Source organism: Hypomesus transpacificus, chromosome 6, assembly GCF_021917145.1.
Source record: "Hypomesus transpacificus isolate Combined female chromosome 6, fHypTra1, whole genome shotgun sequence".
NCBI lineage: Eukaryota > Metazoa > Chordata > Actinopteri > Osmeriformes > Osmeridae > Hypomesus > Hypomesus transpacificus.
This window is the reverse complement of record NC_061065.1, coordinates 6,059,755-6,069,092: the sequence shown is the minus strand read 5'-3', so window position 1 is coordinate 6,069,092 and position 9,338 is coordinate 6,059,755. Positions and strand designations below refer to the sequence as shown.

Here is a 9,338-nt window from a genome sequence, read left to right as displayed (position 1 = left end):
CTTGTGTCCATTTTCTCGTGATGTCACTATCTTACACGTTTCATGTATAAAAACATGAAAGTTCTTTCTCAGTACAGTACAACAAATACGTTTGCATTCTGATGATGGATCTCTGTAGAATGTCTTTAAAGTTAACGGCCAGAATGGAACACCAGTGAATCATCGCATGTAGGAGAAATGATGTCATGGTCCAGCTGAGGCCAGGTACAGTGTGCTCTGGCTTGCCCTTGTTGAACTGTTGAGCAGGACTCGTATAAGGGAACTGAGCACATTGTTGCCAGCCCTATTCTATGCTGCTTTGTGCTAAGTAGGATGTTCTCTTGTAGCAGAAAGGAAATTGAAGCTGAAGGTCTATATATGTGAAACAAGGCTGTCTTTGTCTGTGGCAGTGACATAAAAAAACAAACATTTAAAACATGTTTTTAAATGTTGGCGAGTCTCATGTGTTCAGGTAAACTATTCAAGTAAACTCACTCTAATTTATGGCTATTATATCTTAGTTTACCATATACAGTGCAAAACTTTGCTTGAACACTAAATGACTTGCCCTGCCTTCACAGTAGACAGGGGGTCATGCAGGAGAGGCTACCTTTGCATGCATTTTGTGTCAATATTAGAAAATGTTGTGTTGTCTGTGTCAGTTGTTGTGTGTTCCTTGTAGGCCGTGATTGGACGTTTGATTCCTAGGTGAGGATATAGAATAATGCTATTCTTTTGTGAGGGTTATGTCTGAAGTCATTCCTCGTGTGGGGAAATGAATGGCTGGAGTTGAAGTCAGTGTGGAAGCAGACACATTCTGCTGTGCTCTTCCTGAAAGGGGAAGTTGAAGTTACACTTGAAATGCGCCTTCAATTTTTATCTATTGCATGGTAGCCATGGAAACTGGATGACATAAATAGGCTAGAAACTGTAGAGAGATGTTGCAGTTTTTAATAATGGACGAAATTTGGGTCATAATATCTTGTATGTTGGGGCTATAAATTGCTCTGTGTGCTAGATACGTATTCCATTAATCTGTATGATTCCCTGGTCGGTTTTCACAGAGCCTGTGGGCTATTATTTAAGAACTTTTCCGTTTTCCGTTATTGAATAGAAGTCATTACACTGTAGTCCTCTTCCAACAATGTGCACTTTGTGGATTATCTGCCAGTCTTCCTTGTGACAGTTATAGTCAAATGTATTGATATCAATTATTAGATCCTAAACCTGGCTGCCTTTTCTTAAAATGAAATCGTTTCTCAAGATTCCTCTTGGCACTAGGAGGCATTCTATTCTCCATACATAGTTCAGCCTGCTTGTTATTTTGTTTTAAGAGAAGGATAAAGTCATAAGGTAACTTCTGAAAAATCTTATTATATAAAACACCTAGACATGGAAATGTTGATTTTCTTTTTCTGTTTGCCATTACTCCTCTTTCCACTGAGTCACAGTTAAAAGCGAAACACACTTTTTTTCATGCTATCATTTTCAAACATTTAACGCCGGTGTAAATGTGCACTGATGGGAAAAGGGCAATGCTCTCAGTATGCTTCCACAGGACGTGCTCTTGTGAAGGATTCCATTTCCAGGTCATTTGAGGTTGATGACTTGCTGCCTCCCACACCAAGAAAGAACCTGCATGGTGTTCAGGCTATCAAATGCAACGTGTCCTGTTCCATCCAGAAGTTGCTGTAATCGGGTTGAGTTGTTTCCTGCTTGCCGAGGTAACACCTGTCACGTATGTGCTATGTAATAAACAGATGTTTCTCTGGTTCAGACGGTGACAGATTCGCTGCAGGTATGGCGTTCTGTGACTTGACACTGTGCCGTGTGAGTTGGAGGTGAGGTGTTTTTGTGCTTGACATGAGAGCTACAAATCACATCGTCTCCCCAGATGCTCCTTAGTTTGGGCCCCGGGGGAGAAAAGACTTCTGTCAGTAGCTGCCACATTCAACACAACTATGGCCAGATTAAAAACGTGTACTGTGGTATTGCATGTGTGTGTGTGTGTGTGTGTGTGTGTGTGTGTGTGCGTGTGCGTGTGCGTGTGCGTGCGTCTGTGTGTGTGTGTGTGTGTGTGTGTGTGTGTGATGATGAGAGAGAGAATAAAACGCTGAAGCACTGACTTGTGAGAGAGACAGGACGACAGCCTGTTATTACAGCCCATGTGACTGACATCGTGTGGGCGATAGGTAATTGCTGAAGTATGCCTGTGGTGACGAGGGCCTTTAGAGGAGCGGATGTGCTGCAGACTGAGGCCCACAGAGAGAGGGGGGGGGGGAGAGAGAGAGAGAGAGAGATCTAAAGTGATGACTCATCTCTCACACCCCCATTCACAGTGTTTGTTTACTAAAGTTGACGACGGAGTGAGCTGGGCAGCAGAGGGCCTGGGTCAGGGTCTTAAAGGATTTCACCTGTTTAGCCGTGAAGCAAGCAGCTTAGACAAGTCCAAGAGACACTTCCTGTGTAAACACCCCCCACACTGCATGCTGCCAAGACTAAACAGACCAATGCTCTGTATACTCCTCTCTCCAGGGAGTCTCCGGTCACAACGTGGCAATCTGTACAGTTTGTAAGGTCACCAACCCAAGAACTGTGGCATGATCATGACAATTCCTTGTTGCTCAGATTCTTTTTCTGTTTTTGACAGTTGGACAGAAATCCCTTTTCTCACTGGCCAAAAGTCACGCATCGGTTCAATGTTCTAAACGTCAGTTCTAAACAAAGCACTGTTATTGTTTGACTGTTTCGTTTCGTCTCCACCATCAGGCTGACTCAAGGTAAGAACTGTGGCAAAACACTCGTTGGCATAACTTTGAACTTTGCAACCCTAACAAACCGCCCACACACACACACACTTGTTCACACTAGACAAACATGAAATAACAACCTCTCAGCCATGGCAGGTGATAGGTTTTATCTCTCCATCTCAGAGGTTGGAGAAAATACTTTAAATATCTTAAACTGCCAGACAAGTGAGAGTCATTGGGACTCATTCATCTGAAGTCTGTCTAACAACAGTATTGTTAAGAGACACACTTGCACCCCTGTGTTTTCAAGCATTTGTGTGCCTCTCTGCATACGTGTCTCTATTATTTGTGTGTGTACGCATGCATGCACTAAGTGTTCATATTAATGTGTAACTGTACTATATGTGTGTGTGTGCATGGATGTTTGATGTCTCTAACTGAACTTCTCTAGTGCTTGTTGAGGAATGTTTGCAGTGTGTGTGTGTGTGTGTGTGCGTTCAGCGTGTCCTGAAGGTAACCTGAGATGTTTGTGCTCGTCTGAGGCAGGCTTCCTTATGAATGGCGGTTGGGATGAACCCTGCGGGGCTGGTAGAGCTGCACTAATTGACGTGATGAAGGTATTTGGCTTGGGGTCCCATGCTGACTGCTGGGGAACAACAGGGACGTATTTACGTCTTTGCGCCCCTGCCTAGACTTGCTGCTCTCCTGAGCCAGCAAACTTATAGATGTACTTTTCTTGTGTGTCCTATTACTGTGACCGCAAACCCAATGAATCACTTTGAAATGACTCATCCACTCTCAGATGTGACTCTTTGACCGACTTGCATTCTGTGCAGGGCTTTTGTTGTTGGTTTTACGCCAAACACTTTTGATATGAGTCATCCATTTTGACTGAGGCAGGATTATACTTGTGTCTCCACTATTGGCAGTGCAGTGTGGTGTATTGAGGCTTTCAATATCCTGTATACACATCAGCTATATTCTCAGGTACAATTATGCACATCCAAAGCCACTGACTGTGTGTATGTTTTACAATCTATAAAATGATTGGATTTAGATATGACTTTTTCCTCTACTCCTCTACCAAGTCAATGTTGAACAACTTGTTTTACTCTCCATAAATCTATCTGCATGCAGGATGTACTCCCAAGAAAAATAGTATTAAGGTGTACTGGCATGCAAACTATTCAAGTAAAATGACTGTAGTTTATGGCTATTATATCTTAGTTGACCTTATCCAGTGCAAAACTCCTGTGGAACACTAAATTACCCTCCTTGCCCTCAAAAGAGTTCACAGTTTGAGAGTCTGGGACCAAGTTGCAATTTCTACTGCTCTGTTCTACCTTGGCCTGTTCCTCTTGCAGACACAGCCCATGTTGTTTGTATTAAGTCTAATTAGACTTCCTGATGTCAAAACTGTGTTTGTCCAAAGTGTGGGTGGGAATCCCAATGCAATCCCCACTTCAGACTGTTTTAACCCTTCCTCCCTCCACACAGCCCTCCATTCTGCCTTCCACCTCCCAACTTCAGTCACCCCTCTTTGAAAATACCCAAGGGAAAGGTCATTGAGTGCAGGAATGCCATTGCTTTTGTGTGTGTGTGTGTGTGCGTGTGTGTGCTGTGTAATTAAATTCTCCTCATGCTCTCAGAGTACTCTGAGCAGAGGCAAGATGTAGACTGCAATAGCATCCGTGAGCTTGAACCTAGACACCCAGTCCTGAGGTTGAGTTGCTCTTTTTCAAGGCCCCCGGCACAGCTTTGGTACTAAACCAGTTAGTGCTAAACCAAAGTCTTTGAATATCCTGAAGGTGTCTGTGTGAATGAATATAAATATAAATGTATTCCTTAATCTGGAGGATTAGTTTGGGATTGTCGAACTGTATCTGGGCCCTCAAAAATCACTCAGTCATGGTGTTTCTTTTGTCTACAAGCCTTGTTTCATCAAGACACTTGAACCTTTTTGTGTCATTAAATAAACACAGTAGCTATACCTTTTTCCTTCAAATGAAAATTGTATTTTGACTTTCTGTTAGGATATGTCTTGGCTATTGTTAACTGAAGTATTTATCTCATTTTTCCAGAACGTACTTTTGAAAAACTGTTCTATCGTTTGAAATTGAAAATAGCTCAAATGATGCAGCTGGGATGATCGAGGATTGCCCTACAGTGCACGTCAAACCAGTCACTCAGTGCACGTCAAACCAGTCACTCAGTGCACGTCAAAGCAGTCACTCAGTGCACGTCAAACCAGTCACTCAGTGCACGTCAAACCAGTCACTAAGTGCAGGTTTGGAAATGTGTTCATGTTCACATTCCATATTGTGCTGCCATTGCATAAACAAGTGCATAATGTCATGTGCTTCATGTAAATTGCGCCAGTTAAAATGTGTGCCGCAACATGGGTCTCTACTCTTCGAATGCCACTCTGGGAATGTTTAGTGAAGTAAATATTGGGATGAAACAGGATCTGTCTGCCACAGCATGATCATTTATAATTACATCCAAACTCCCATGGGGTAACATCTTACATTATAAATTGAACTGTTTCCAGCCAGAGCTCTTGTGTAACAACAGTTTGTGGGCTGATCTTGAATCATGCCTCCGGTGCCATCGTTCCTGTTTGCAACCTTAAACTGACCTTTTTTATTATTATTTAGCTCATTACATGATGGAGGTACCTTGTTTGTTGCACAACTCTAGTGATATGGTGTTGTTTATTTAATTCCAGGTTATAGAGTTTTGCATTTCCCCCCAACGAATGTGTCGTTTCATAGCAGGAAACATTCTCATCAAATCTCTTATTGGGGTATTGAATGTTATATAATCAATATAAGTTGAGGACTATGGGCGACCAACGGCCAAGATTTCTATCTTCTGGTATACTTCACAGGGTATAAAGATTGTGCACAGTAGGTTAACTGAAACTATGTTCATCCCATGCTAATCAATCCTCCAGTTCTATCACCGATGTCCACAGAGTAGGGGGGCTGCTGTATGCTAAGCAGATGGGAAAGTGGCGCGCTGCGCGCTCTCGCTACAGCGATTCTCCAAACTCAAATGCGGAAATCTTTTTGAGTATATGGCTAACTGCCCCCGGCGCCAACGCACTCTGCACCGCGTAATGTTGTGAATGAGGGATACAATGACGTCAGGGCCGAATGTCAACAATGTAGCGATTGAGAGTAGGCGTTCCAGTCGAGTGTAACAAACAGCGGAGACGGAGCTGCACGCTGCGCAGGATCATCATCACACACACACACTGACGTTTGCTGAAGAAAAATAACAACAGTTTTATGACCACACACCTTTTTTTTTAAGAACGATACAGCCTGTTAGTGCAACGTAAAAGTAATCGCCCGGTTGCCGGGGGCTTTAGGAAACGACAAGGAAGTCATCATGTGAAAAAAAAGATTTGGTAAGCGGACAAAAGGGCTGGATTACAAGAAAAAAGAGAAAGTTATAAGGTGAGATGCACGCATATTTGAACGTTTTATGTGTAAAAAAATATATTTTGTTATTGCTTGTGAACTGCATGTGCAGAGTAAACACATGATTGGACTACAGTTAGTTTGTAACGGCGAACGGAGTTCTTAACTTGCACGTTGAGTGGGGCTACCAAGCGACGACAACGCTATCCAACGACGTGTCTAACCCACCTAAATAAACATGCGTAAATTCAAACTGTGTAGCCTGCATGCTACTTGTTTTCAATATGAATGATGGTTTAAAAGTTAAACATAATACCACATCCTGTTTTGCTTTGAGTCAGTGTAGTGTGCGCTCTGATCAGGGAGTTTTGCAAGTAGTAGTGGATGCATTGCGATCCAGAAGGAGGCGGCGTATCAAAGTATAGGGGTCAGTCTTGGCTGTTGTTTTCTCCGAGGAAAAATCTGAGAGAAAAGAAGCTGTCACTTGAAAAAGCCTTTACCGATTAAGGGGCCATGGCAGAGGCAAAGACCCCCGGTCTTAATTCCCGCCCTCATTCACTGCATGGCCATCATGGATGAGCCGATAAGCATTTGGAAAGTGCCGTGGAATTTGATTTGTATTTGGGATGAGTAATCAAATAAACAATATGTTATGAATGAACTAGATTTTTTTTTTGTCTTGTTATTAGTAAAAATAAAATATTAGCATGTGAATTGTGTTATTTATACATTACCGTTCTATTGTACAAATAACCTTCACGTGCTTTAAAAGATAGGCTACTGATTTAGATTAAATGCAGCTGTCACCATCAAGAGCGCTAAAAAACTATTTATGTTGAACCTGCACGTCATAAACACACTTGTAAACCATCACATCACAATTACTCATTAATCATCCATAAAAGATCAGCAAAATATCTGCTGTGTAAGAGGACTTGGAAGCATCGGCTATCTGGCAGCCAATACAATCGGCTCGGTGTCCCGACAGTGTGATTTAAAGAACTAGAACATATTTTGTTAAAACGACTGTGATGTCCCTTGATTTAAAATTAATTTAATTAAATATTTATTCAAGTCTACAGTTTTAGAAGTAGAAGAATATCATCATGATATCAGTAAACGCCTGTTTAAAGACCATGTTTGCTTTCAACAAAACGTTGCGCTTTTACGCACTCTCCTCGAGCGCTTTGCTTGTCATCTTTATAAACATTTAATTGATAATGATTTTTTGCAAATTGTTGGTGGGCAAAAAAATGACTCGGTAGTCATCGAATTAATTTGATCCCGACTATATCTGCACCATGAAATAGCCTATTTGGAATTAACGCGAAACATTCTTATGCGTGCTTACACACCATTCTGCATGCTGTGGATAGGCACCCACGTCAGTAACGCGGATAGCATGAAATAGCAATGTGTAGCCTAACCGGAGTGAACCAGCACACGGCACTGCACAATTTTGTATTTGTTATTATTATTCGTAGGCAATAGACTATTTTAGAGACATGTCTGTATATCTTCGTGCAGTGTTTTACCAAGGGATATAGGCTACCTAACACTAGGGTTCCGAGTGACGCTGACATTAAACGCAGTGATACAGCAGTTTGTGGTAGAGTGACATCTAGGAGCGAGACATTCCTTTGTCTAGTGGTGTTAGACCATGGATAGAACTGTTCATTTCATCGAATCTGAGCGGTCACCGTTTGTGCGGGCTGCAGTAAAACAAAGACAAAAAGTATTTGTGAAATGCTGACAACGACAGACACGTTGGACTTCAAACACAATTTAAATACGAAAGTAATGCGTAGACACTATTCAGATTAATTAATTCCTTGAGTGGTGATTCCAGCTATGTGATAATGTATAGGATCCCTTTACCGTAGGCCCTATGCGTTTTTTCATCAGTCAGTGAGGTAGCTATAGCACGTGCATACTCATGCGCTGCGGCCATGATGACGCCATTGTTGAGTGCCATATATTTTATCCCTTTATGTGTACTGATGTCTAGTTGTACTTTCCCCGTGGCGATGAAGTGAACATTTACGGATTTTTGGGAGAATGAGTTCACTACTCCTGAGAGTACAGCGAATATTCACAGTAATACACTATAATATAGCAATTAAACATTTCAATTATTTTTTTCCTTTTTTATATATCCAATTATTGTTATAGGCTAATGTCTTTATGGCTTTGCCATTTTTATTTACCTTTTTTATTTGACAGAACTTGGAATGTAAAAACACAAATCCAAACCATATCATGTCCTGTAGCATAGATATAGTACTATCATTATATATATATTTTTTTTAAGGAACCTGAAAACAGTGTGCTCAGTGATGTAATTCAGTGCACTTTTCATGAATTGATCAACTAGGGAGGTTTCCTTCATTCGACCCATGTTGTTTTGGGAGCTGCTCACGACCAGTCCCTCAGGTTTCCCAGCCAGCTGAAATCGCACCCTGGAACTGGATCTCTTCATCTGAGATGATCTGCCCATTATCCCCCCCAAGCTTCCCATGCTGAACCCAACACAGAGCCGGTCCTGCACAGCACCCTCTCTCTTTCCATTCCATTGTGGTAGCTCAGCGCTCTTCAACCCTGGTCCTCAGGGTTGAAGACCTAACGACACATTCATCTGAATCAGGTGTGTTGGAGGAGGGAAACATCTAGAACAAGCAGGGCAGAGGGTCCCTGAGGAGCGGTGTTGAAGACCACTGTAGTAGCTCTATACAACGATGTTGTGTAGATGTGAGTACCATGCCGTGTCCGTAAAACAACAACAACAAAAACAACAATTGTTTGTGTTTAAAGTAAAACAACACAGAGGAGTTCCTGATTCATGAAATCTTCAGTCTCCAGTTGTAATTTCTCTGGTGAAGTATTTGTTAATCACAAATAGCACCAGTTTATTGTAAACGTCTTCCGTGAGCATCTTTCAGGCACCCACTGCAGGTTAATGTCGGTTGAGTGGCACATAAATATCACTGTCTGATTGAAAAATGAAAGAATGCTTTATGAATTACGAATCATGGCATGGCCATAAATCCAACTGTTAAGTGCAGGTTTTCACACAGGCTGCACCTTCTGAGTCATAGTGGGATTGTTATCATGATTGCAGGCATTTAAATGAACCCCTACCGGCCAATCTCCAGATCTCCGATCAGAGCTTTGCGTAGAAAAA

General features: G+C 41.9%; 1 protein-coding gene across 1 annotated transcript in view; it reads left to right on the top strand.

The window, feature by feature from the left end:
* The first annotated feature begins 5,912 nt into the window (after positions 1–5,912).
* Positions 5,913–9,338, top strand: part of bach2b (BTB and CNC homology 1, basic leucine zipper transcription factor 2b) — a 60,778-nt gene continuing 57,352 nt past the window's right edge. Inside the window, exon 1 of the mRNA XM_047021102.1 lies at positions 5,913–6,193. The gene's annotated coding sequence lies outside the window, so the exon portion shown is untranslated. The remainder of the gene's footprint in view (positions 6,194–9,338) is intronic.